Source organism: Lepidothrix coronata, unplaced genomic scaffold, assembly GCF_001604755.1.
Source record: "Lepidothrix coronata isolate B3197 unplaced genomic scaffold, Lepidothrix_coronata-1.0 Scaffold239, whole genome shotgun sequence".
In the NCBI taxonomy this organism is placed as follows: Eukaryota; Metazoa; Chordata; class Aves; order Passeriformes; family Pipridae; genus Lepidothrix; species Lepidothrix coronata.
In genome coordinates, this window is record NW_016690419.1 from 632,078 (window position 1) to 659,826 (window position 27,749).

Below are 27,749 nucleotides of genomic sequence, written 5' to 3' on the forward strand. Positions count from 1 at the left end.
TAGAAACCCACAGCTTTAGTCAGCCCAGATCAGATGCTGCTGAGGACATCTAATCTACATGCAGAGCTAACAAACAGGTAGGTATTTAAATACAATCCTGTTCCTATTTGAGATTTAGTGTGTGCATTTTTTTCTTATGCCATGAATTTGTTCAGGTTCGAAGGGACCTTAGGGGAGCACAAAACCTGCTACTCCAAGAGTCTCATTGAAACAGCTCAGGGCTTTATCCAGACCAGTATTTATGGTCTGCCATGCCAAGTTCTGGGTGTTCAGCCTGCAGCAACCATTCAGCAATCCCTGAAGCCATAAAATCCTATGCACATACACTCCTATGTGCATGAAGTGCAATAAACACGTAGAAAAAAATTCAAAAGCAACAGTGGCACAGAGGGGTGTTTTAAAGTCAGCACCTTCTATCTGTGTAAAAAAAAAAAAAAAATCAAGCTTTCAGTTCTTCTGAGAAGAAAAACATTTACATCAGTTTTCTTGCTTCCTGCATAAGTAATTGCTGCAGTCTATAAGCCATTACCTGTCGAGTGTCAGACATTTCTCTGATCTCACACACACACACACACAAGAGAAGAGGGAGGCACAGACCTGTGTGCCATGAGAATGCCACGGAGGATGCTGAGCCTGCAGGAGATGCAGGTGTGCCAGCAGAAGGACACTCCAGCACTGACAAGAGGCAGCAGCCAAGCTCCTCTATCCTCTACCCCACCAGAACAGCAACTTTTGGATGCCAGAGTTAAGGGACAGCTTCAAGGCAGCAGCAGATCCTGACTGCCAAATGTCACCATGGTGGATTGAGCCCTTCTTCAGATCCCTGTAATTCTGGGAATCAGCTCTGTTTCGAGGTACCAATTAGGAAAGCACTTCAGCACAGTCTTTTTTAGCCTTCATTTAAATTAAACAAATGCCTAAGGCAACATTCAGAAGTGCATTGGCTTTATTGGTGAGACAAAAAACAAACCCTTCATGCCAACACAGGTATGTTCCTCACTGAAAACTTATACATGGAGGACAAAACAGAAAGAGCATAGTAGGAAAGAAGACTTTTAAAGCAAAACTCGACTTCCACCGTTGGTGGCACGTGAACAAAACACTTCAAAGCACATGTGGGTGGTGGGTACACTAAAACTTTGTAAGTGTGGGGGCACGTATGCCTATAACAGATATTTATGCATTAGATTTATGAGACTTTATATTATATTAAGATATTAACATAATTATGTATATGAATACAAGTGATATTCACGTACTCAAATATGATTGCTATAGTTTGCTAATGAAAAGGTAACTTTTATGTGTCCATCCCACGACAGCAGAGCTGCACTGCACTTTTTTCAGGGGAAAAACATCTCCAGACAGATGGGTTTTAACAAGTCTACTTCCTTAGAAATCCCTTCCAGCAGGGTCTTTCAGAATTTCTGTTGAGTAATATTTATCAGTTTTTGCAGACTCACCTACCTGTTTCTGGAGGATCCTGCTCCGATTTTGATTGATGGAGTTAATTATTGTGCCAGCATTATCTCTCAGCAGCAGCACAACTTTCTGCTTAGCTCGGTGTTATCATGGATATTGTGCTGGTATTGACAGTTCAAACACCAACAAAAATGCAATTTTCATATTCCCAGAACGTTAAAATATAAAAAAATTTTCTCCTGCTCGTGGTGAGTCTTTCAGACAAATTCTATCTCCTTTGAAAGAGATCTTACATATTATATTCCTAGGAAATTTTAAAATAGACAAACCTCCAGCTTATGCAACAACAACAACAAAAGCACCAGAAATACCTTAACCATTTGGAGATTTGTTACCTTGCTTGCTTAGACTGAACACTTGTGTGAGTGAATACATTCTGGGTAGAATATACCAAGGATATTTAGTTCTGAAAACAAAGGTACTCTGTGATCTCCTCACTGGGTGAGAAACAGATCTATTTTTCACATGGGATCCTCACTTCAATCAGCAGCAGGAGCCTCATGTCCTCCCAGGAGTGCCCTGGTGTGATCCACACCACTGGTGTCACTACCAGCAAGGAGCATAAAAGCCATTTTATACATTTAACCCGTAAGTCAGTGGTGGTTACACAGACCTCACTCATTTTAAGCAATTATAAATGTCCCAGCAGATGAAATACAAACTCTGCTTAATGCTAAGGCAGACACTGCCTTAAAAAAATATACATAAACTTTACTAAAGATATTCAGAAGAGGTAGAAAGAGATTAATATTTAAAAATATAAGCCATGAGCTGTACTTGAGTGATATTGAAGGGAAGGTTCCTTTCACTACAAAATTTATAATAAAAATCTCTTCCTTGACAGGCTTATAGATATTAAAGAAGGTATTAAGAGCTACTTTGCCAAATATGAAAATACATTAGTGAAAGTGGGTTTAATCTCTTGTGTTACTGTTCAAATTTTCATCCTGTTCTGGAGCAGCAACATTCAAAAAGAGACAGAAGAAAACAGCACAACAAGACACCACTTGTGAAGAAGCAGAGAGAGAGCAGATGTTCTGATCAGCCACAACTGGGCTCTTTATCTGTTTGTTTCCACCTTTGAAATGCTCAGAATTTCTCAGCAGTGCTGGAAGTTGTAAATTTAGTTTTTCAGGTGTTTGTTTTCTCCGCACAATGCAGATGTTTCGTCTCTTGGTAAGTTCCCTCTATCTGGCTTTGCCAACAAGGCAATAATATCTTTTAAAAATAAGAGGATGGCCAGTTGATTTTATGAAAGTTGTTCAATGCTGTAATAAAACAAGTTATATCATATTTCAATCCCTAAACACTTTTTCTTGAAAGAACAGTAGAACATCCTATTCCCTCAAGAGCTTCTCCACTAACTGAACCTACTTAGTTACATTAATATCATTACAATAATTTCCAAATGCTGTTTAATTGTGTTTTCAAGTCACAATCTAAGCAGGTACTTGAATTAAGGTCATCAGAACAGCTCAGTTCTGAAGCAAGTGGGATCTTGCAGGAGACAGTAAGGAAGTGAGACAGAAGAATATATCCTTGGGATGCTGAACTGTGTTTATACATTTGTTCACTCTTTCTTACAAAGCAGCAGAGAAATGCAATGTGTAGACATCCTGGTTTTGCTTGGTTTGCACCAGTCTAAGAAACCTGTGACCTTCCCAGCACAGGGTATAACTCCTGCTAGTTTACATGATTCAAAAGCAACTATAAAACTTTATAAAAAAAACCCCAACAGGCTATTAAATACAAAACTAAAATATATTTAGGTCAAAGAGTCCATAAACAGCAAATTGGTAATGGCTGGCAGACCTCTCTGAGGAAATCTCACTAAAAGCTTGCCTAGTTAATCTATTTTTTTCCTGGGCATAATCTAGTAGCCATTTAAAGCACAGGACTGAATGGATAAAGACCTCATCTGGTCAAGCTGCTCATTTTTTCTACTGGAAAAAATATGCTGAAGTATTCTCTGAGGGCTTTTTTTTTAAAAAAAAAAAAAAACAAACAAACAAACCTACACAAAACACAACACCAAAACCAACCCCCACTATGTTCTACAGATGAGTAACCAGAGATATTTACCTTTCAGAAACTGGTTAGAATGTGTAGTAGGACAATAAAAGTTCACCAGCTTCTTAAACACCCAGATCTCTTTCCTAACCAGACATCATATTGTCAGCCCTCTACCTCAGAGAATTTCTCCCCTACCCTACTCAATTTTTATTTCACATTCTCACTGAAGGAAAAATTGCCCCCTTTTCCTCTATTTCTGTGTTCTTAACTGAAAAGTCCACAGACATGGGGGGCAGTGCTGGTGGCAGTGGTTACAACTGCAATTGCATTCACTTTTCAGTGTGTTTTTAAAGGTCAGAATTGTGCTGATTATTCCAAATGGAAATATTGACACTGACATTATACAAATCAATTGACTTAAAACTACACGGCAGCGAGACTTATCTTGATTTCCTCAAAAGGTAAGTCCATGCTGCACACAAGTGACCATGCACTGTGCTGTGCACAGACCAACTCACTGCAAAGATCAGTGCAAACACAGCTCTTCTTCCAAGTGACACCACCTCTGTCAATTCTGCCATTTTCCTCTTAGAAACTTTTTGCAAAGAAAATGCTGCAGGCGGCCTGAGTTGGCAAGTTGTGTTGTTGGTTTATATCTTAATGATTCATTCTTATTGCCTTAGAAGGACTATTTTGGTTTTCCACCATAAAATGCACGATTCTCCCACGATTCAGCTCTTGGTTACTGTGATCCACTTCGGCCACTGTTGCAGTGATGGTTTGTACAGCAGCCAGTAAGGCAGTGACATCGTTAGCAACAGGAGAGATCTCAGTGGCCCTTTGCATTTTTATGCATCATCAGACTTGATGGAGGGAGCAATGGAATTCCATTCCCTTTCAGAAAGGAAGCTGGCACTGTTTTTTTTCCTCAAACATGTCCCAGCCCTGTTGGATCCCAAAATATAATACCTGCAGAAAGAGGCTTAATGGGTCAACACAGTAAACTTTGGGCAACAGAGGCTGAGAGGAGTCCCGTGACCTAAAGGACTGGGCCTTCCTCACAAGACCTGTTCAAGTTCAAACTTATGGATTAACCTGCCTCCTGTAGCAAAAATAAGAAAGGATTTTGAGATGATTGTATCAGACCATGTCTAAACACTTTAATCTTCTTCCCCCCCATGTAATCTTGGTTGAGGGAAATATTAACCTGTTGGGTAACTGTAGTAAAACTTGTGTCATTCCCTAATTAACATAGCTCATCCTCCTCATTAACATGTCCAACCTCTAAGGCCCTTAAATTGTGTTTGCATGTTCAATAAAGCATTCCAGTTTTCCACCCCGTGTCTGGGATCGCTCAGTTATTGACTCCCCACTCAGCCCCACTGAAGCACTGAATTTGAATTCCCCACGTTATGAGACCTTTTCAGGCAGAGCTCCTTTCTCATATAGATTTCACCATAACCCCCCTTAAATTTCATTTTGCTACCTGCTTCCACAGAAACACTTAGAATGTCTTGCTGTTATTTTTCTTCGGATCCATTTTTTGTAAGTGACACTTATTCTACTTTATCTACAAGGCCTTGCAGCACAATGAGTAAAATGTGACTGCTCCAGATGTTGAAGACCTTGTGGATACACACAACTGACCTGCTGTGTGTGCACAGCAAATCTGAACCTCTGATGTGTGCACCACACACACACAGAGGGCTTTGCATGCCTGCTACACTTCCTTCCTATAAGTTTTACAGTAAAACAAATTAAAAAAAAAAAATGAAAGAGTGCCTTTGTTTCATGAAATGCTAATGCACCAATGCACGCTTTCTGAAGTGTTTCTAGACCACACATTCCACCATTAGGATTATTTTTCCTTCTATTTAATTCAATCTGCTGCTTCTTGTGAAGTAAATTCTGTTGAGTGACTGACTGACTGACAACTTTTTTCAGCAACAACTTCATTGTTTCAGTCAAATCTGCTGTGTGGTTAAACATCACTGATTATTTGCACGATCTTTATAATGAAAGTGTCCTCAGTGTGCTGGCTGACTTTGCTGTGTGAGGCCCAATATACACATTAATCATGGAGCTAATCTAGTTCTCATCTGACCTTGATTTAGTAAAACCACAATATTGCAAAGAAATTAGGTCTTGTGGAGATATTTTATCAGGCTTAGAAATCTTTATTGCTACCTACTTTTTCACTTTGCAAAAGGATTGGAAGGTTATTGGATACTTTACTCATATTCTGCCTCTCACCTCTTTCTCCTCTCTGGTTATGAGTTTCAGCCAAACACTTTGTGGGGGGTTTTTCCTTCTCCCTGAGGATTTAAAAATAGTCTTGGGAAAAACAGCTATTTTCATTAAGGTTTTCATTAAAAGACTCAGTTTCAGGAAAGCAGAGAGTAATAACAGTGTGCAGGTATTATAGCCAGGTCATAACCTGCTCCTATAACACTCCCTTGGCACGTTTATTATTAATACAGACTCTCATATCTTCGGATTTTTATAGTAAGAACGCAGGGAAGGGGGATTTGCTCATTAATTGGAATACAAACACAAACATTCAACTATGCCCTGACCCTTCTTCCATGAATATTTATAGCCTAACAAGCTTAAGTTCAAAGGGAAGGGAGAGGTGTGACAGGTTCACACGGGACACGAGCTCTTGTGGACTGCAGAATGAGTTCTGAAAAGCCCTACAGACAAAAGCCACAAGGACAATAACTGGCACTGGAGAGATTAGGTATGGAGTAGAATAAGTGTTACTTAACCCCAAGTGTTTCAATTTAACCAAAATCCCCCCTCATCCAGCAGCTGAAGAGGCTACAGAGGCTGTAGGAGCAGCTCCACCACCCTTCTCCCAAGCAGAGGAGTCCCTGTGCTCAGCCTCTCTGATGAGGGTTTATGTAACAAAGGAGCTGTTAAAATGCTTTAAAAATTGCTTCAAACTAAGAGTTATTCTGACCTTTCAGTGATGAATGTGAACTGAGGGATGCTAAGGTTCACCCTCCCGTGATGATAATCCTCTTGGAAACCTGACCAGTGTTCCTCCTTGCCTCGGGCAGGTGACAGTGGCAGTGATGACATGTGGTGTCACACTATCAAAGTTGGACAACTTTAACTTAGCACTGGAGGGCAATCTTTAGACTTGCATCACTATAGTGTGACCCCTGTATATCCCAAATACTCTGTTCCACAGGGGTTTATCCTTTATGGAGTACAACATGGGTACTGCTCCCCCTTACAACAGTGTTCCAGTTTACCTGGATGACCCACACACATAAAAGCTGCAGGAGGAATGCTGAAGACACCAGTTATTGAAACCAAAGACCAGAGAAAGATGCTGGTGTAAAGGCAAGGCTGCAATCAAACTTTTACCTATTTATACACAGCTTGTAATTATTCCAAAGCAAATTATTTTAACATGGCAATTCTCTTCCGTGTTATGGCCTGGCATCTTGCCTCAAATGAAGAGCACAACATTAAATAGTTGAAGGGAAAGGAAAGTGCTATTGAACCTTTTGCTTGGGGGGAAAAAAAAAAATACTTTTTCACATGGTAGCCTTAGGATCCAGGTAAACCCACTTCAGATCCCCATGAATATTGGGACTGATGGTCTTTATCTCAGCATAAACTCGAATGAGGTGTGCTCAGAAGCCATGGGACAAACTGCCCTGAAGGTACGAATGAAAACCACAGTAAAATCAGGAAGAGCAATACAGAGAACCAAGCGAGAATGTGGCAAAGTCAGGTCAGGGGGCCCAGCTAATTCATGATGTACTTGTCAGTCAGGACCTGGTAACAGCAGACAGGCCATATTAACATTTTTGTCTCCCAACACTACAGCACCCACAGGAGTGGCCTCTGCCTTTCACTGCAGTGAAGATCTGACCAAGGCAGGCTTCGACCTGAGCTGCAGCCCCATGTTAATGAGCCCAGTCTACACTAAACCAAAAACACTTTCAACTTAAAAAAAAAAAAATCTGTTGCTGAGTTAACACTGCTGGTTTCAAAGTTTCCAGTACTTACACATTTTTTAGATGCACCTGCCTATGCTGTTCTGCTCACAGCAGAAGGTGAAATGCTGCTAAACACCACTTCAGCAGCCTCAAAACAAATATGCCCACGAAACAGGGAGCAGAGCCTTTTCAGTAGGTCATCCTGATCTTGAAACTGGACCTACAGGAACCAGGAGGGCAAAAGCAACACTGTAAAGTGTCATTCAGATGCTGCTGCTGTCATCTGCATTTTTGTTTAGCACTGTGTACACATCTGAGAACAAAATCATTTTTATTATATCTACAAGCAAACACACTCCCTATCTTATTTCTACTGCATCTATGGTACTTTTAACTTCTAATACATATTTACATGGGTAATTAAGCATAGTGACTTAAAAGACATTTTAAAATGGTAATTATCAACTGGAATTATTCCCAGAAGTAATTTCTAAAATCTGGGGCACTGCATTTCACCAAGTTTCAGTAGTGCTATATAGTTTCCTACTCGTTTTTTTTTTCCCCAGCTAAATGTAGATCACAAGACTATTTGATCCAGATGAAATTGCTGTGATAAACACACTGTGGCTTTTCCCAACTAGCATTACTTCTCCAGCAATTTCAGAGAAAAATCTGACAATACAGCTAAGACTGCAAATATCTAAATAAAAGACTCCCTGCAGTTCGGAAAGGGAAAGTCAACAAGCACAGTGCTGGCTTCAAGATGGTGCAGCATTGAACAGCACAGCCATAAATTATTCTAAAATACCAGGAACTGAAATTCCCTTCGCTCACATGCACAGGAAAAGCCTCTTCTCTAAAACTGAACATAAGCTGCTGGAGCTGAATCTTGACATTCAAAATTGACAAGCAAATGAAAGGTGTTGTCTCTTGATTCACCTACACATCTTAAAATAGTCAGTCTCTTCTTCAACAGTGTGTTTTAATAACCAAGTTGCACTTCAAAGTCACTCTAGTTTTGTGCAGAGGTCAATAATGCTAAGATGATCCTGGGGAGGTGAGAAAACTGGAATGCTTTATGGGACTCACAAGTTCATATTTAAAGGGTTTAGGGTTTACATATTTAACAGTGGGTTTACATATTCACACTATTAAAATTGGGGGGTTTCACAAGGATGACATAAGGGAAAAACCCAGGTTAACACACCTTGGGGTCTTAGGAATTATCTTATGGGAAAGACCCTACTTTATCTTGGGGGATTTCATGGGGGAACAGGCAACACAAAGGGAGAGATAAAACACAAAATGCTTTCTGCCCAGGTTTGATGAGGTCAGGGCATGGTTTCTCCAGGCTTGGGCAGGACATTCCAAACCTGTGACATCAATGGATCCTTGTCTGGACTCTAGATGGAGGTTTTTTCCCAGTCTCTGTCAGCCCAAGGCTTTTCTTTAAACCTGGCAGTTTTCTTTTTCTCATATCCGATTTTTGGAATCCAACAGTTTTGTCCTGAAGTTCCAATATTGATAATAAACCCAATTTAATTACTCAACTGGAAAGCCTTCTAAGTTCCCCTGCAATGTGGGACAAAGGCACCACAGTTGAACAAGTGAGCAGAGCTCACAAAGCATGAGCCAGATGAACAATATCAGATTCATACACCAGGCAGAGAACACAAACAAGTACAAAGGCGTTTGCTCCTTTGGAGGCTCTTGGAAAAACTGATGCTGGCAGTGGGAAGCACTCAATGCCTCCATATCATTCAGTGATGAGCCCCAAAAGGACTGATTACAGCAGGTTTTCTTTGTGCATGCTAGGCCCCTGTGATCCAATCCTTTCTACCCCAGGACAAAAAGCAGCCTGAGAGAAGCCTGAGGACTCTGCAGGTCCCAAGATAAAGCCACCAAAGAGCTCCAAACCTTCCTTTTTAACAACTCCTTGGCAAACACCAAGCAAAGCTTCTCATCACCCCAGAATCCTCCTACCAAGCTGCCATAACACCTCATGCAAAGTTTTAGCCTTATTTATTAAAGTTTAGGTTGCCCTTTCAGGGCAAATGAGGATTTTCGGAGTGGAAAGGTACACTTCACCTTAATTACAGGTACCACAGCACTTGCCTTTCATTATAGGATGATAATTCCCATTTTAATAGATTCTCCTGTCAAATAACCATTTTACATCTTTATAGTTCAGAGCAGCACTTTGATATTTTATCTTGCATCATATATATCTAGTTGTCCTATAGGACAACTTTTCTTCGTGCTGTGAATTTCCTCTCACATTAAAGTGTTTTTTCTAAAAAAAATAAAATTCTTTTCCTTCTTCCCTATGAACACGCATTATAAAACAGTCCTTAACTGCCTGACCATATTTTATTTTATCCACAAAATTCTCACTTCATTTAGTGGTTTAGATTAGAAATAAGAGATGCAGCTATTTCTTAAGCTGTCATAATTTTGTAATTTCCTAGATTCTAGTGCTTCACTCAGCAATCTAATTAATGTTCTTATGTATGCTTCTGTAAGACCCCTATATGTTTACTTCAAAATTCTTGACAAATACATATTTCTGGTAATTTACCAATAATTAGAATTGATCACCATGTCTCTGGTCTATATACTTTATAAAATAATTATGTAAATATATAAATCAATCTTCTAGTAATTGCTAACCTCGTAATGATTAGAAGTACCTAAAAATCACATTACCAGGAAATTATTCACTTTTATCCCTGGATGTTTTCACTCCTGAAGTCTGGCCAGAGATAACTATCAGCTTTCTCTCAAGACTCTTTTTTTATTTCATACTGGTGAGAACATATGAATTAATATCTCTAGGAGAATCATTAGCTGGGTCCCTGGGTACACCACAAAAAGTACCAAAGCCAATAGGAATCTTCTATGGAACTTCCAAAACAGGTTCAGTTTACACTGTTCCTACGTGAAATACAGTCAGCATCCTATGCACGAAATTCTCCCAGAGGCCAATCCTCCTGCCAATATTTCCCAAGATAGTCTACACTACTGCTTACTGCTGGAGTAAAAAAAAAAAATAAATAAGCATTTAGTTTAAGAATGCACATTTAGACATGTACCTCTGCACACTGCCTCCCTTTTCCCCATGCCCCTCCAGTTGTTAATCCTTATTTTTTCCTCTAGATTATAAGTCTCCCAAGAAAATACTGCGAGTTTCTATGGCACTTTGCTTCCATATATCCTGACTTTAACTGGTCATTAGACACAACCACCATAACAAACCAGCTTTGAACCTCCACAGCAGCCTCAGATCCCTGCAGCCAGGGGAGTGAGGAATTCCTTCTACGGAGTTCCCACAAGACAGGATTTTATACCTGAGCATCTGCTTTTGTTAGCACAGCTTTCTGGATAAAGCACATTTTTATCTCAACACTGGTGCCTCTGCTGTTTCAAAGTAATTTACAGTCAGATGGTTCACCATTTCTATGGTTAAATTATATTCACCCAAAAAAGAAGTGTGATCCACTTTGAATAGGGCTTGTGCTTTCTGAGTGCCACCATGATGGATTCATACCTTTTTCCTCATGATACTTTGAGTATATTATGGCATACCACAGACTAGAAGGATTTTTTTTTTATGTGTGGCAAGTTAACTGACTGTTAATTACTTTTGCTCTTTCATCAAGCTGTTTTGTTGGTTGCTTTTCCAGATGAATCATTTAAATCAATTCAACTACTGATCAGATGAAGCAGATTTTAAGCAGCATTTAAATATCCCCCTAATTCTGTGCTTTACAAGCTGCCAACAGTGTGAACACCACCACATCCCTGCAGTGAACCTGCAGTGTTCTGCACTGAGGCCACAGCTTGGTCCAAGGCAGGTATTTTCATGCATTTTTCACTGGAGGATCAAATCTTTTCCACATTTTCTTGGCGTCAAAAATATGCCAAGTTTCTCGATAGTAAATAGTTAAAAAAGAACAGAATAAGATCTGATCAGATGTTCCTTAATATATCCCAGGCTTGCAACATAAATGCTTTAAAACTTCGGTCTCAAAATTCAGTAGGTACAACCATCTTTCATCATTATCTCTAAAAATCAATAGGAAAAATTACCTTACGTTATTTTAAGTTCTCAGGCAAGTAGATACACCAGAAGGTCATATGTACCCTCGAGGTCAGAGTCTTAAAGGACACCTGAAAAACCTCAACAGGAAGTTTCTGTAGATGCTTTCATTTATATTTTGCTGTGGGTAAAGGAGCCGAGCAGTTTCTAACAAATCAATGCAAGTCAAACCAAAATTAGCAAATTGCCTGATGTGACAAAACAAAGTTGAATACTCACCTTCAGAAGGAGGAAGCTTAGCAAAGCTCATAAATACAATCTACTCTACTACCAACAATCTGTTGTGGCATAATGGTAGGAACTCCATTTTAGAGGTCTTTTGCAGCCTAAATAATTCTATGATTCTATAACGTAGAAGGTTCATCTAATAAAAGAAAACTTAAAAATAGTTTCGTGTCTCTTTTGCACCACATTCCCCTCATTTTCTAGTGGGATCACGCTGACTGACACTCAAGTTCCTGAGGTTTCCTGTTGTTCCTTGCTGTGCTCCAGAGGCCGCTGGTCAGGCAGGGAGATGAAAGGTCATCGTGCAAGGCAAGAGGAAACCTCAAACAGAAAGCTCTGCCCTGAATCATGCCTGTGCTCTCCTACTGCCAGAGCAGGAAAAACACCTTCCAGCTCAATCCCAACCAGGCATTTCCCTGCTAACAGGTCTCCCATCCACTTTCTCCCTGCAGACATTCAGCAGCACAGCTGTCCCTCCAGAGCAGGTACCGCTGCTGAGCCCATGTCACTGCTGCCAGCAGGATGAGGGGAGCACCTTGCTGGAGACACAGTAGAGGATCTGTGTGGGGCAGGACCCGTTATTTACATCCCTGGGTGACTTTTGATAGAAACAATCAAACATTTCTACTAAAACATTACACAAATTTCAAGTGACTTCACAGTTCTACCTGGCAAAGAGCTGGTGTGTCTGGAGGAGACAAGAACTCTACTGGGTTCTACTGCCTCACTCCCATGGGCAGTGGGGCCTTCTTGGACAGAGGGGGGCTTGGGGGTGAGTTTTTCTGGGTGTTTTGGGTGGTTTTTTTGATTGTGTTTGGAGGTGGGTTTTTCTTAGGTTGTCTTGGTTTGGGTTTTTTTTCCTTTTTTGTTTTGGTTTAGTGGGTTTTTTGTTCAGTTGGTTTGGGGGGGGGCTTTTTGGAGGGGTGTTTTGTTGTTTTGTGTTTTTCTTTTGCTGTTGTTGTTTTTTTTGGTTTGGTTTTTGTTTGGTTGGTTGTTTTTTTCTGGGCAATTAAGTAAGCCATATTTTTTTGAGGTCAATTCCAACAGCTTGCAAAGCAATTCACCTGGAGCTGAGCATGACCACTTGCCTGGAGCTGCAAGATCAGGAAAACCATTGGTGTGACCTTGATGTCATTTCTGCTTGAAGCAGCGTCAGCAGGCACTCGTTTCTCCCCTTAAACTATTCCCTTTTATGCAGAAAGTCTCCATTGTGGGAAGTTCTATTCCTCCTGATCTAGATTCCTAAAGCAACCCAGGGCACTGGTGTACAAGCACAGCAGCCTCAGGGGAGTCCTAAGGAGCAGAAAACATGATGAAGCTTTCCATGTTTCATTCTGTAATACAGCAGCTGCAAAGGCAGAGGAGAGTCTGCTGCTGTATGTCACTCAGAAATAATATCATCTAGACTGCTCTGGGATAAAGATATAATGCACATATGCTTCTTGAATGATAACAATCCATTTCTCTTTTTGAAGTTCGCTGTGAATCCAAAGTGATGTTTCAACCAGCACACAATCCACCACCATTTTCCTGCACAGGCTACAGACATAGCTCATGCATTTAATAAGTTATATTTAACAGGTCATAAGCAATGCTATTTTCATTTAAAAGACTACTGTAAGCTATTCTGTAACTTCATGCCTGACTTTTCACTTGCAGCTATGATTCTGGATATTTATGTTGGTATTTAAGATAATACAAGGGACAGACACAAGTATATATTATACCAGTTGTCGACAGGCTAAGCTGTGGACCAGGTTATTGTTTCTCTGATTAAAAGCAAGATGAATTCATGTACCAGAATAACTTATTTATTTCTTACAACTTCATATCACCAGGGCTTTTCTTCAACCTGTCAGATGAAGTGCACGTTAAATATTAGCAGATTTAAATCTAACATGTTAAGAGTTTCTTTTTATGCCCTTTTTTGCTTCAGCTCATTACACACATCAACACAATAAGCTGTGAGATATATTGCTATATATAGTGAACATATTCTCCCTGACACAGAATGCTAATCTATTCTCAGGATTAAAAACTGTTACAAAATACAATATAGAGGCACTTATTTATTTTTTCTCCTCCCCCCCTCAAGATGGGCTACAAGCTCCCACCCAAGAAAGTCTCAAGCTATCAAAAATCAGATGATCTTCTCAACACCTTTTCAAGTTTGCCTTTGTCAAGTTCAGTTAAAATTTTTATTTTAATGCTTCTCGGTGTTTTGGATTTCACTCAAATGCAGTCAAGTAGGAAAAAAATTTATGTACCAATAATAGCTGGGTCATCAAACCAGGTTACAAAGAGGAGGTTCCTTTTTGTCATGTTGTTGAAAAATTATTAAGAGATATAATCATAAAGCTAGTGCAGGAGGGGGAAAGCCAACCTAAAATGACTGGGCTGTGTTCTGCTTTGGCATAACCAGTAGCAACTTTGGTCAAACCACTGGTTTCACTGTGGTATGAAAGAAATAAAAGTTTTTTTCAGTTCACATAGAGTGCCACAAACCTTCAGTAGGCTCAGTGCTCTGACACACACACAACAAGAGAGTTACCACCTCCTGCCCTCTGCTCACCCCCCCAGACTCCATCCCAACAAGAGGGACACTCGACCTCCTCCTCAATCAGCTCTAAGACCACAGTGGTCTCAGACAAGCATATTTGGGTAAACTGGCTAAAGAATCCCTATTCAACAACTGATTCCCAGCCAGACTTGATATCCTTCTCTAGGAATAAGGCAAAAACCAGGTATTTGAGAGTACAGTTACAATTCTTTTAATGTTTCTCTCCACATGCAATATCAGAGTTATGAGCTAGCAGAGGTCCAAATAAATTTTATTATCGATGTCCCTACAGCATTTTGCTTGGGACTGGATTACAGCTGCAGAATTCAAAACAGACTTAAGATTTTTGGATATTCAGAGTCCAGTTATAAAGCAACCACTTTAACAATCCCTGAGTTTAGGTACAGTCCTCTGTGCCTGTCTGCTCTTCTTGATACCTGGCCATCAGTCAGTAAATCTACAACTGTTACATTACTGCCTGACAAATATGTTCCCATGCTGAACAAAACCAAGCTGATGACCACACTTTAAATGGCAACCTGCCCTCAGGTTCTGCTCAGTCCACACTGGCATGAGGAGGGGACAGACACAGTACTTATCTCTTGGCATGTCTTTTCTCTCACCAGAAGAACAGAAATCACTTACTCAAAATGAAGCCAAAGTTTCAAAGCCAGAAACCTGATGGCAGGATCCTGACCTGGCCAAGTATTAAGTACTGTTCTTAAATCAAGGAAGGTCTAACTCTTGTTTTATGGCTCATGACCATCCCTGCTACTCAGCCAGGCTGCTGACACATTGCCAGGCTCACAAAAGGGATCATTTCAACACACATGCTAGAAAAATAGATGGCAAGGCACTGCTGATGCTGCAGTAACTGGAAGAATGTTCTCTATTCCTCAGCTGCAGAATAACGTTATTTTTAGACAGAAATAAATCTAGCCATCGCTGAAAATGGAATCTATAAAAAATGCTGAACCTCTGGTTTGTTTTATTAAATCCAATCCAATAGGAAGCCACGTATTGTGATGCAGATTTCCTGCAAAATACCTCTGTGCAAAAGCACTGAGTAATGAATCTCTACTCTTACACTCAATATGCAGCTTTGGCACAATATTCATGATTGCTGATTGCTTATTCATCTGATTTTTAAGGTGGAATTAGAGGATCTCATCCTGGCATCCCTTCCAAGCATGAAAGCAGAGGGATTTAAATAGGCTTTCAAATCCAGAGGAATTTATCCCCTGAGAAAGGTCTAACCCTTACTGTTTCAAACTTTACTTTATAGGCAAATAGAAAGCATGTCTTTCATTGATATATAAAACACACATAAACCAGGAATGTATTCGTAGTCTAGCTGATATTTAACAGTCTTAGCTGAATTAACCACCCCAGAAAAAAGAATGAGAGTGTGTGTGCATATAAAAATGTTTGCCTTTCTGGAGTTACTCTTGCCTTACTCCTCTGAGTCCTTCAGCCAGGGGTTTGATTCTGGCCTTGGTGTGGTTCAAGAGCTGCCACCATCACTAGTCCTTTGCTGGGGGGAATAACATATTCATGATGATGGTTTTTATTTCCTCACTCTGGGGCGACCTCAGGGAACGTTTTTTTTTTAAAAGATAGGTGTGATAACATTTTTGTATCTTTTTCTTTCTACCCCAGTTTGCAGCTCCACATTACACCCAGATTTACCACACGGATGCTGGGCAGTATTGCTTTGTTCTTAAAGCCAGTTTTGCCCAGCTCAGGTGGGCTGCATCTCTTCAGGTGACCACAACCTACTCACAGCCCCCATGGCACCTTGTGCCTGTGCACCTCCACGTGCCTCCTGTGTCTCTACTCTTCAAGACCCCCATTGCTACACCAAGCCTTGATTTATCTATAGAATGTTATTTGGGAGTCACAAAACTGTGGTGGCACCATAGAAGGGCTCCAGGTTTATACCACTTGTGCTGCCTCCTCTCAGCTGCAGGACACTGGTTACACCAGGAGGGAGAAAGCACAGAGGAAAGGAGGACTGGAAGCAACTCCCAGCACAGCCTTCCAAGGCTGATGCCTCCAAGTCACTTCATGTAACATAAACACGGTACACATGGAACTCCAGACCAGCTTCCCACACCACCAGCAGTACTGATGCAGTCAAGCAGCACAGAACATAATTCTTGTTCTTCCATTTACTTAAAGCAGCATCTCATCGCCAAACTCGCCTGGTGCACAACAAAATAACCAATAAGCAGAAGATTTTATCGTAAAGTGAGAAAAAATCTGCTTTAGTCTTTCAAATCAAAATTACGAGCTTCGTGCTTCAGCTTCGTCTTGCCTGCAAACTACCCTTGTTTCACTGCAAGTTTGAACAGCACTTAAAGTCAAAACCTACCCATTGTGAGAAAAGCTCTTTGTAAGGAAAGATTAGTTCATTATGCATTCTGTGAGATGAGTATAGCATATTTTACTAGTAGAGTTTTCAGTATTTGAACAAGGAGAGGAGTGAGCAGCAACACACCCCACTGCACATAAGCCTTGAGGCTGTTCAACATCTCATTTATCAGTGATGCTCAGATGGTTTCCAGCACTGACACAGACCTCCACTCTTCATGTAACCCATCTGTATTCTAATGTACTGTACAGATTAAAAATATGTGGTTCAGATGAGGCACCTTTCCTATAGGTAACCACAGATAAATAAGACAAAGAAGTACAGAGAGGAAACTTCTGCATCTTCACAGTTTGTGAGAAAGCACCTTCAGTAACAAAAGCAAAACTTCTGCCTTGAAACGTGAGAACCAGTGTGACATAGGAGTGACTGCAGTAGAATTGAAACAGAGTTGGTAAAGATTAGTGGTGTAGTTAAGAAAACTGAAGCTCCTTTCAGTGGAAAAAAGACAGCAGTAACAAATCTGCCAAATTTTCTGGTGTTGACACTACAAATTTCTTTCCTGCATGCTAAATGTAATCCAGAGATATGAGTAGACAGAGGTAAATCTCACTCTTTTATAAGGGTGGGAGTTTTTCAGACAGTATTTTTATTATTTCTATCCAGTCTTTCCTATGTTTTGCTGTCTTTCTCCTGCTTTTGATTCCAGCAACAATTTTAGAGGCCAGTAAAACTCTATTTGCCCCAGTACTGCAATGCTCCATTCAACACCTGCCTCAGTGAGAACCAAGTGAGAGCCTAAATTGACATAATTTAGCTTCTCAACTGAATCCTTTAAGGTGCAGTTGGATAATGCAGCACAGTTTGAACAGCAAAAAGGTTAATGAGACATCTCTAATTCACAGCCACACACCAACCTGTAAGTTACATGCTCCAATACTGTCCCTATTCCCATTTTTAGCCCATTTAATCTTTATAGACAACCTTACATTACAGCCCATTACTCTATCATGCAGTGTGTATTCAGGGGCAGTGCAATGCGTTGGCCTATGATGTGGAATCTTTTGAATTTGAGGGCACTAAATGGCATTGTAGTTTTGTTTAATTTTCAGATGTACTACTCTGCACTAGATGAAGAAGGCAGCAATGTTTATTTGTCATCTTTGCACTTTATTTTCCTTTATTACAGAGCAGGACACAGCACTGGGGTACCTTTCCCACAGGCTGCTGCAGGTTGCAGAACCGCAGCCCCCCCAGACCTCTATGTTAGGCTTGCTCAGTCTGTTGGGATTTTTCCCCCTGGGGAGACCCATCTCTTCCAGGTCAATCTGAGAAGTTGAAGTTTGAGCCAGTGTAACTCAAAATTTCCCCTAATCCAGGAAACTGAACTCATGCAGCACTCGACTATCAGCGATGGCCAGCTTGCAGATTCAACCCCATTTTTATCTTGTGTGCCTCATACACACACAGAGGCCACAGAACTTGTTGGAGATTGCAGAAGCAGCAAAGGCTCCCAGCTCTGTCCTCAAACATGCACGGTTACAACGCTCTCCACTTTCCCCTCTCTTCCGGCTCTGAGAGCTGAAGTGTCCCAGTGATATCTGGAATGTGCTTAAATCTCATCATTTAAAATTTGCCTGATGAAGGAATTAAACCCCACACTGCTCCAGACCTTTGTGTGGGGACACCCCTCCTGCCCCTGCAGCCACAAGTTGTCAGTCACCACAGTACTGGTTATCCCAGATGCCTGCAGGGGACAGCTCTAAAGACATCTCACACAACAACAACGGCACCAGAGCCATTCCATCACTTTTGGGATATAATGGACCTGGGAACCATCCATAGCAGATGGCTGCTGAGGCACGAAAAAGAGCATTCCTCCTAAGCAGGGGCTGGCTGGACATGGGCCTGTAACACCAGAAGAGCCTGCTGGGTCTGTACAAAACCTACAGAACCATTATGCTCAGTGGTGGACACAAAGCTTATCAGCAGCAGTGAGGGCTGAAATGAATTCCACAGAATTCCAAGGATGACATCTGGAGTCTCCACCCTGGCCTCCAGAGCTCACCAAATCCCCGTCCTGCAGCTCACTGGGATGGTATCAGGTATTTCAAACCAAATTTTAGGTTTCATTTCCATGTAAAAACAATGTTAAGTTGGGGTGGGTGGGTGCTGGGTGGGTGCGAAGTAAAATAAAAGTGTTCAGAATTTTAGAACTTCATAGACTGCTAGAAGCGTAATACAGGTTTGCTTACATGAAAGCAAGAAAGTAGTGTTTAAGTATTCATTAAATCATCTTCACCAATTAGGAATTAGGAATAAGACTATTCTGATAGGTCTGATTTGTATTCCAAGCGTATTCTGCACAATTACTCAGGCTTTTGAGAAGAGCTAATGAGAAAAATTACTGACAAAGAAGAAAACGCAGCAAATGTAAATGAAATTATCTCCACCTAATTAATCAGTCATTCCCAGACAAGAAAAATATCTAAATAAATTCATACTCTGCTTTTACACCTTGACCATTATTTCCCATTGAGTCTTAGGACCCCCAAAAAACCTATGGAAAGCATTTGAATGTTGCCCAGTTAAAAAAAAAAAAAAGCATCCAAACAAGATGTAGTAAAGCTTAGCTGCCAGTCCTCTTTTCTCCTGCATTACAGTTTGCTCCCTGACACCAAGTAAAGCATTCAGAAAGGTTCTGGGGCAAGTTCAGGGTCTTTCCAGTGAGGTTCAGAAGGTGATGTCCCATTTGAAGTGTATCCTTGGGCTTCACTTGATCCTCCTGGACAGATATGTGTGGACTTGTCACATACTACATTAATATATTTTTGTCTATGAAGATTAAAATTATATATAGTGTTTGAAGAAAGTGTTTCCTCAATTTCAAGTCAGTTTGAGAAGCTTCAGGCAGTTAACCATGTCAACTTGTAGGATTGCAAGGAGACCTTTAATCATAATGTATTTTATCATCAACAGCTACAGCTTTAAAAAAAGTTGTGGATTTTTGTTAAGAAAGCTGAAAACCTTGTGGCCTGTACAAATCCCAGGTGCTGGTCTCTCTTCCAATAGAAGGAATCAGTTTATTACTGTTCTAGACAAAGGCTCTCCTGTTCTTCCTTTCTCCATAAATCACGTAGAAATAGTTACACCACTTGTTTTTACCTCTGAATTAACTGTAACCCCATCAGTTCCTTTACAATCACTTATAAACTCTCAGAAATTTGCAGCAACAGGCCAGACTGGACCACTAAGACTGCAGCCACCTCCTGCCACAGCCAGCTCTGTGCCGGACGTGGCTGTGCCAGGGACACCCCGACTGATCCCCCTGCCAACCCCCTCTCCCAGCACCTCGTGTCACACAGCCAGCCCTCTGTAGCAAGGCCAGCTGAAGTAGAAGTTCGTTCCCACACCACACCAGACTGAAAACTGCTGCTCTTCAGGGCCTCGTTCACGAGCTGAGCAGACATTCCCGCCCCGGGGACAGAAACATCCCTCACAACCACGGAGAAAATGGCTGGGGACAGCAACAGCATCTGTTGTCAGGTCTGATCCTCATCCCCACCCGTGCCTCTCAAGAGCTTGGATTTTCCAGTGGGGATTAGGTTAAGCCAGAAAATACCTTTGCTGTGGTGTTATAAACACAAAGCCATCGATTCCAAAAAGGGCTGCTTGCTTTCGCTGAGCAAAATTAGAACCAAACCACTGAAATTTATGTTCATGCCCTTCTCCCCTTTTTCTCATGTTAAATATTTAGCTATTTTTGATGTAAGATGACTCCTAGACACTGACTACTGGAAATCAGGTCTGTATAACAAAGCTCCATTTAAATAAATATTAGTGAATGCACATTAAAATAATTTCATCTGATAATAGGATGGAAAAATAAAGTTCTGATAGACAATAACTGAGGGTAGGCATGTCTGCTTTGAAAACACACATTCAAGCACTGTGATCAAATACACTCAGTGACAATGAAATTAAAAGAAGTGTTACTTCATTTTGGAGATCAAGTATTCTAAGATGAGGTGACCTGAGCAACTTAATGAACTAGCAAGTTACATGAGGTTTAATTGGAAAAGTACCAATTTGCTGCCAGAAGCAGCACATGGCAATTGTCACCTCGACTTCTGAATTTGTTCAGTTACTTTCCCCAATATTTGCCAAGAACTGCTGGTTTCTCCTGACTGAACTAATTTCAACACTTGTTTCCCCACAGGACGACAAATGTGTGGGATTTTGCCTGCAGGTAACAATACAAGACTAAACATTAGGTTGCATGAGCTTTAACCTTTTCAAATAGAAGACATTTATACCATTGAAAGTGCTCTCGTTTTCAAATCATTCAACTTCAACTAAAAAAGCCAATTCCATGTAATTTGTAGCCTTACATGCATTCCAGGACTTGTCCATTTTGCTCTGTTAGCTCTGATTCTGCTCAAAGCTTTGTCAGAGGGGAAAAAAAACCCCACTAGTTGTGTCCAGCTGCTCATCAGCAAGAACACCTCTGGTTATATCCAATGAACATCCAAGCCAGAAGACTGGCTAAAAACAAATACTTTAAGATATACCTTTAAGTCACAGAAGATTTGTATCTTTCTAGGGGAGAGAATATCTGCTTGTAAGTCAAATTTCCTGGTTCTTCTGCCTTGTAGGAATATATCACCTGGTAGAGCCGCTTATGATGGCAGCAAGTTTGCTCAGTGTTTTCTTGCTCCTTAAGTAGGTGCTGACTGTCTCAGGGGGTCTGGGTTTTGCCAAAAGAATAAAGGAACAGATGAACTGAGAAACTTAACTCTGCAATTTTAGGAAGGGATAGTTTGGCTCTCTTCTGCAGTAATTTATTTTGGACAAGGTTGAATATCATATTCCAGCTTAATTTCAATAAAACAGGACTGAAACAATAGGTTTTTAATATAAGGGTAAAATAAAAATCAGGATCTGGGACTAAAGGGATTACAGATCATCATGATACTGTTTTCCTGAACAGTTCAAGTGGCAAGAGGTAAATTCCACGCTGTGCAAATTTTAGCAATTTGATCAAGTGCAAGCCAGGGTATTCAGGGAATGAAAGAACGGCAGAAATATTGGGTAAAAACAAATATTCCAGATCACTAGTTTGGGTCTGTTTTTTTTTTTTTAAAGGTCTAAGTACATAATACCTCCCAGCCACAAAAACCTCACAGAATACAGACAGACTACAGAGATGGGGGAACAAGCACCAAGACATGTGACAGAGAGATTCTTCCAGAGAATGGGAATTGCGGCAACCTCTCTTTCTCAAATATATGTTTGAGATATATTGCTTTCTCAATTTATATTATTCAGTCCCATCCTTTATTTTCCTATTTTCAGCCTTTCATGCTTTATCTCAGAATTAGTTTTTTTATCTGCCAAAAGCATCTTTAACACTGTGGCCAGTGCTGCTTGCACTCTCTCCCACTCACTGAAGCTGCAAACCAGGACGTTCATCCAACATAAAAGCAACACATTATATAATTTTTTTATTAAAGCAAGTTTTTTATTCATCACAGCAAGTGCATTTTTCTAGAGACAAGGCCGTGAGCTTGAGTGGAAAGGTGAACATTTGGCTGCTGCTCTTGTTTTGTTGAAGATACTTTTACATGACAGGGTTGACAGGAAAACTGCAGAAAGTGCTTAACATAAAACCATTATACCAGCAACAAATAATAATAAAGTATTTGTATGGTGAAAGCTATTTTTAGCAATAGAAAGAATAGAAGCTTTGGAGGAAATAACTATAAATATGAAGTGGTAGGAAAGCCCTAAGTTCAAGTTTCAAACTCCAGCAGCGTCTTTTGTTTAGCATAACTCTTTAGCCTTTGAATTAATAAAGCTTCTAATTATCAGCACCAGAGCATCATTTAACTCAGCGTGGTCCACTCACCATATGCCAGGCAACAGGGACCACCCCCACAGGCCAGAGGCAGCATTTTGAGATGCTGATGGGTCACATCCCTGAGGAAAGCTCATCTCCTGCCACCCTCCCTGCACCCACACGTGTCACAGGAGCTCTGACTGCCTGCAAGGTCCCATCCCACAAATTCTGCTCACAGTCCACCCAGCCAAGCATGCACAAGAACTCATATCATTACTCCTGACTTTAATTGGTCTTATAGAAGGTCCACTTTCAATAGTATTATCTTCCCCTCTTAGCATTGACTTCATAAATGCTTTACATCTTACATTTTTAGCACTGTTGCAAAATATTAACCATTGTTACATTAAAAACTACAAAAATACTTAATTTGGATCAGAAGTTTCTAAAATTTACTTCAACATGAAACTTAAGAGTCACAATATCAAAGTAAAACCAGTCCATGAAAGTCTGCTGAACAAAGGTATTATCGTTCCACAAAAATTCAACTGTAATTTAATAATATATTTGTTTGGTACCTGAAAACTTTCTAGCAGGATGTTTTCACATCCTTATTAGCCCTAATGTTGGTTTTCAGATTTCTGCCCCACCGCACTATCACCAACATGTTTGTATGAACTAAAATTTTTATTTCCTCAGAATGGGAAAAACTCAAGACAAGACAGCTGCTATTTTTACTTCAATGAGATCGTACAAGAACACTGCAAGTTAGAAAAATTATTCAAAATGGTAATGCAAAGTCAGTGGGGAACCAGTTCACTTCATTAAACATCTGCATCAGAAGTCTCAGACTCATGTAGAAATTAAATGGGTTGACTGTAATCCATAATACTTATTGTAGCAAGTTGTCTTATGTTTTCTAGTATAAAGTACTAAACAAAACCAAATTGGTCACCATTTCTTTTCCATAAGGGTTACATTTCCTTTGTATTTAATCTATAAAGCACTAGAAGTGATTTAAGGTGTATTCTCCTGGATTATGGAAGAATTTATACACTTTTGTTCACCTTCTTCTACCAATTAATGCAAAACAGCAAACACATCCTGAAAGCATAAACTATGTAATGTAAACCCCAAGATTTCCCCATAACTTGGTTCTTCCACACCAACTGTCCATAGCAGAGTACCAGGAAATGTTCTAAGAGCTAAAAGTAAACCAATATGATCTTCCACGGGGTTTGGCACATTGAAGGCTGAAGGTAGGAAAGAACTGCCCACAGACTTTCTTTTGGATGAAGATGAAAAGAGTGCTCTACAGTGTTAAGGAAAATTCCCTCTCCCACCATCCAGGAGCCACTCTAGCAGTCACACCTTCACCACCTGATCTGGGACCAAAGCCCCTTTGCAGCTACAGCCCCCAAACCCACACTCAGACCAGGTTTCCTCACTGGCTCAGCCCCAGGGTTCACATAGCAGAGTTTCACATTTTCAGTGGCACTAGCTCAGAGATCTTTGTTATTCAGCTATTGCACCAATATTTAATTATTTTAAGGATTGAAAAGGGACCCAAAACAAAGAAAATCCTGGGGGTTTATCCCCTCACAGTCCAAGCACAGGTCTTGCTCTTCCTCCTGAGCTCCTGCCTTGTCCCTGGGTGTCCCTCACTGCCCAGTGTTATGCAAAGGGTCAGCAGGTCATGTTCTCCTGCCTCAGGATCAGGCTCCCGCCCCACAGAGCACAACCTGCAGCTCCCACTTCAGCTGCACCCCAAGCTACCTGCACCCAATGTGTTCCTCAATGTACAGGAAAGAGGCAGGAATACAGAATTAGGAACTTAAAATCAGAACTAAAGAGCTTTCTATGAAAGAAAAGTCACCAATTTACAGACCAAGAGAGTAATCTGCACGTATAGAGTGACAAGATCCCTTAAATTATCCCCAGGAAATACTTGAAGTAACTGATAACAAACTGCTGATAACAACTTTAAACTCTGTAGTTTTATAAACCAGTCACTTGCAAAGGACAAGTTTTCACTTCACCCCAGTGAAGTTTAACACTGAACACGAAGTGTACCAGGTACGTGCTGTTCTTGCTGAGTATCTTTAGTTAATAGCTTTGGCTGGGACCCTTTCTTGGTACACTTGGTGCTAGAAACACCTTCCCACTTTCATAAGACCAAGATACTCACTAATGAATTTCCTGTTACGCAGACATCGGCACATTTTCCTTATCAGAAGGCATGGAGATAAGAAGTCTGGGGTTTTCTCTCCTCCTCCAGGTTGCCAGCTTCTCTAGTAGTGCCAGGGTGCAGACACAGACCTGGCTTGAGCTTAGGGCAGAGGACAGCACACAGCTCCCTCTGTGTGCATCCCAAGCCAAACAGGAATTGCATTACTGAGCCACAACAGTTTTCCTGTAACTCCCCCAGCAGCGTGACAGTTGAACTGTCCTTTCCTTTGGGATGAACATCACAGCTGAGCCCACAGACCTGAGCAAAGTGCCTGCCTCCACAGGCAGGCAGTTCCCTCAGAATTCAAAGGAAATGGATCTCGTCTCACATTCCCCTTCCTTACCCAAAACACAGTGCTGGAAACATAAAGGAACTTACAATAGGAATATCTATTTCAGGGCTAAATTTGCTACCTGCCTTCTCAGTAAGACTCAAGTGTTTAAAGCAGATAACAAGAAATTATTCTATCAGGGAAGAGTAGATTATTATTAAGTGATGCTGTAATTTATCCTTAATTAGTTGTTTTAGACATCTGCAACTTAATCTTGCTTGAAACCCAAGGAAGCATCCTCACTGCACAAATACCATCAATTCAGTTACCACTATGTATTACCATAATACACCTTTATAATAACAGTCATGTACTTTTCACACTAAAAGCAAGGGATCATAATATAAATGCTATTTTCAAAGTTTGCCATTTCCACATCAGAACCATGATGATACAGCATTGCCATCCTGGCACACTAAGCACAAATGAGAAACCTTCCAGTCATATTTCAAAGATATGATTTCATTTGACATCCAAAATAAGAACAGATACAAGAAACTTCAGAAAAGGGCTTGTAAAATCCTACAGGAAGAGAAAAGTAATTGGTCTAAAAAAAGGGAACGACTGAGGTAGTGGAATTAAAAAGTGATGAAGCAGAAAGGATGTTCCTACAAAAAATGTGTTTTGTTTCTTCATATTCCTCCATACAGCCCAAAGCACACGTCTGGGTACATGACACACAACCACAGCGTAGCACACAAATTAAAATGCATTGATTTTCACCAAACAAATATTTGTTTTAGTGAAAATCTATTGCAATTACTTGAAGTATCCTTTTTCAATACAAATTAATCTAAGAATACACAGACTGGCTGCAGTGGCAAAACAATTACAGGGTTTATCCTGTATGAGATGACAGAGCTTTGTGATGCCCTTGAGTTTTGCCCTTTAGAAAAAAAATCATTACAAGCTCTGCAGATATTTGCTTGTATTGGTTGGTTGGGTTTGGGGTTTTTTTGCATTATCACTTCCAGGACAATCTCACCCATATTTCCATGTGGGATGCATATGACTGTCTCCATGCCCACTTTTCTGCTGTCAGTCAGTATTTTAAACCAACACGAGTGTGGTCACAATCCTTGGCCCAGAAAGTTTGACTGGCTACCTATCTTTGGGATTAGGAGCCTTTCCTACACAGCCTTTCTCCACCATCAGTTCTGGTTACACAGGACACAACACTCTAAGGCAACATCTTTACAGGAGCATCACCAGCCCTTTCCACACAATTCCAATGTAACTCAGCATGCCTGGATACTGTCACTGAGCCCAGCTGGATGCTGCCCCTTTCTTTGCACTCACTGGAGGTCCTGGAACTTCAGATTGTCTCGACTCACAATCAAATGGTGAACGAGCAAAGCTGTTCCTTCATTTACATTCTCATTTCACACAAAAATGAGGTTTGTCTTACACATGCCCTTCTCCACCCTGTTCAGACAGCTCTGCAAGTCAGTCCTCATAAATCTGTCATATTTAACCAGCACAAAGCTCCTAGCACACTCTAAGCATTTAACAAATGAAAAAAAAAAACAACTCTAACTACATTTTAAGTTAAGGAAACGTTATGGTACTCTCAAGTGCAGCCAAAACATATCAAGTTTTAACATAAGTGCGTTTACAGAGCAAGGTAAAAACACTCAGGGAAGATATAGATCTGACACCATGATATTAACTGGTTTTATAAGTAAAACTGGAAAATCAATTTATATCAGGAGGTTTTTTTTATTATTTTCTAAGAGATTAGAACAGCCTCATTCCACCAATATTCCCAATATAAATTGATTCCCCAAAAAGTGATATTCTTACAAAAACTGAAAGTAAGCACCTCTCAAGAATCCTGCAACAATTAAATGAAGATGTTCTCATAACCTCATTCTCTCGGTTCTGTCCTGTATTAACACACACAATCATTTCACCAGGAGTCAAAACGTGAAATTTATTCAAAAAGGAGTCACTGCATGTTAACTACCCCTGCTGATATACTAAAATGATATACTTTCCCATTGTACACTGCTGCTAGTTACCCAATTCAAATCCATCCCAAATAAGATGGCTTGGATTGTTTATCATTTTTACAGAACTCTTCATTAACTACAACACCAGGCAAGCATTATTTGCCACCATTACACAAAATGTCTCACCCTTTTAAATTATACACTTTGCTTGATCAAAGCAAGCCAGGGAAGAAACCCTCTTGGAGCACATTTCTGGACATATGAAGGTACAGAAAGCAAGTCAAGGAGGATTTACCAAAGGGAATCCCTGCTGGACCAACCTGCCCACCTCTTATAATCAAATGAGCAGGTCTGTGAAGCAGGGGAGAGCAGCAGACAGCACTTACTTTCAACCAGAGCCTCTTCTGCAAGTTCTGCTGTCACACTTGAGATGGATGGAGAGGTTGAATGGTTGGAAGACCAAGCTCCGAGGCTGGTGGTCAGTGGATCTCTCTAGATGGAGATCAGTAACCTCCCCTTGCATGCCTGTGGCAAGGCCAGGCCTAAGGTAAGAGCTGAGCTGAGGAGAAATGTTCACTTGTGTGTTATCAGAGACAGCTCAGGAGCTCCTGCCACTGACCTGCTTGCTTTGCCATCTTTCCAGGTGTCCAACAGGGACATGAGCACTCCCTGGGTGGCAGTTGAAAAAAAA